Genomic DNA, 2,424 nt, shown 5'->3' on the forward strand with positions numbered 1-2,424 from the left:
TGTGTGTGTGTGTGTGTGTGTGTGTGTGTGTGTGTGTGTGTGTGTGTGTGTTTTCTGAGTATATACACACTGTGAGTGCGTGTGTGTGTGTGTGTGTACATATGTATATATTCCTTTGTGTGTGTGTGTTTATGTGTGTTTTATAGGTGTAGACACATTGCAAGGCTCAGACCCATTACACAATCTACAAAACAATACAAAGCAAACCAAACTCGTCAACAAATTTTAATACCCGGGTAACATGACACCATCAGATTAGATGGAAAAATGTAAATCACCAGTAAAAAAAAAAAAAGCCACATCCAAAACTAAATTTAAAAAGATATCCCTGATCGTGTCAAACAAATACATTATTACAATCGCTACAATCTCATAATATTAAATGTGTATATTTGGTAAGTTCTTTTTCCTGTGTGTGCGAGTTGGAAAATTGACAATTATATACAGGGTGATAAAACAAAACTGTACAACATTTTTCTGAATATCTCGCACAAAAATTGTACAAGAATGTTATAATTTGGAACAGACGTAATTCAACCGAAAGGAAGTCGTGAAAAGATTGGTTGACTTTTTCTCTATCTTCTCTTTCACATGATATTGCCCGTCCATGTAACGTTTAAAAAACATTTAATTTCTTTTACAGACTTTAAAAAACTAATAAGTTTATTCTGGAATTCCCAGAAGCAGTGCTCTACATGCCCTCCTTTGGGCTCGACACATTTTTATCGCGTTGTTCGAAATGTTAAATGGCGCCCAAACACAAGGACCTGTTAAACCATTATAGTATTTAGAGCTACATACACTGTATAAATCTAGTATGAAGTGGCTTCTAGAGACAATATGGAGTGGAGTGCCCAATGGACAGTATTTTTGGAGTTAACATATCTCGCAGGGTGAAAATGGGCTAAAACAAATGTCATCGCGGAAATGATCCTACATTTCGAGACAACCGAGGATTCATGAACAAATTGCCATGCTCTGATCCATGTCATCTAGGCGTAGCGAAGATGAAAGTTGTACAGTCGTACGTCAAGATCTGCCATGAGAATCGGACAGTCCTGTTGAGGTGTAGGAAAGTCCTAGCTGGAGATCTTCTATGGACAGACGTCTCGTGAGACTCAACAACTCAAATTTACACCCTGGTGAACATTTAAAGGGCTGTTCATGCTGCGTGTTCAACCTGAAGTGGTCATTTTTAAGGACATTTTTAATTCTGATTCGCTATGGATCCAAACTGACGGAACTTCTTTACTCTTGACACCAAAGGCTTTGAGAGTACCTACGCATTCTTTCCATGCTGCGCGCAGAACTTACGAAATATCAGGGATCGTGAGTTTGTGGAGAGGTAATGTTCAATACAAAAAGCTCTCTGCTCTTTACTAAACGTAGCCATGATCTCAGCAGGCAAACAAAATTCGGAAAAAATAATATCTGCAGACTTCTGTTGACTTGTTAGACTACTGTAGCTTGAAATATGGCACGATTATTGCAACTTTTAGTGGTAGGCCTAATGCGAACTGGTGCGTCATGCTACGGAAATGAGGACAAGGTTGAAAATGTGTTGTTGTTTTTAATGGACCATATAAATCAATGCTTTTCAATGGACTTATCTAAAATTAATATCAGACAAATTCCTTTTGGCTTCCAAATATTATGTTCAAATCTGAAAGGCAAAACTCCAGTATGGAGGAAGATATTTGCAAAAAAAGTTGTATAGTTGTTGTTGTCGGGTTTTTTTGCGGGGGGAGGGGGTTGGGGAGGGTGGGGGGTTGGATCACCCTGTACATCAAACGTGAGTTAAAAGTAGTAGTAAATGTAGTTTACAAAGAAAAGAACATATCATGGACATAGAGGGACACAAAAAGAAGTGCTGAATACGGCAAACATGAAAAGACCACTCATCGAGACAACAAAGGTGGGACAAATGAAATTCATGGGGCATTTGTACAGAGAAAGAGTGTTTGAATGACTAAGTATGACAGGAAAATCGAAGGTTAGAAAAGCCAGCACGCCAACGCACATGATTCATAGATGGTCTGAACATCTCGGCAACTTACAACACAATGAACAACAATTCATTTTTGAGGGCCTTGAATGAAAGGGTGGGGTGGGGGTGAATCATAACCCTCAGTGTCTTCTCCAAGCAAGGCGTTTGATGATGATGATGATGATGATGATGGTGATGATGATGATGATGATGATGATGATGATGATGATGATGATGATGATGATGATGATGATGATGATGGTGGTGATGATGATGATGATGATGATGATGATGATGATGATATATGAAAACCTGTAGTTTGTCCTGCCATCAGAAGAAAACCCAGCTTAGGTGGGATGGGACACTTGATCCGAATGCCGAACACATAGCTCTTCAGAGATCTTTTTTCTTCTCAGAATTGGTATCTGAAAGGCGGA

General features: G+C 38.9%; 1 protein-coding gene across 1 annotated transcript in view; it reads left to right on the forward strand.

The window, feature by feature from the left end:
- LOC101859849 (putative solute carrier organic anion transporter family member 1B7) overlaps positions 1–2,424 on the forward strand; it is an 11,999-nt gene that overhangs the window by 2,418 nt on the left and 7,157 nt on the right. The window lies entirely within an intron of this gene.

The sequence above is a fragment of the Aplysia californica genome, unplaced genomic scaffold, assembly GCF_000002075.1.
Source record: "Aplysia californica isolate F4 #8 unplaced genomic scaffold, AplCal3.0 scaffold00143, whole genome shotgun sequence".
NCBI classification, from domain to species: domain Eukaryota; kingdom Metazoa; phylum Mollusca; class Gastropoda; order Aplysiida; family Aplysiidae; genus Aplysia; species Aplysia californica.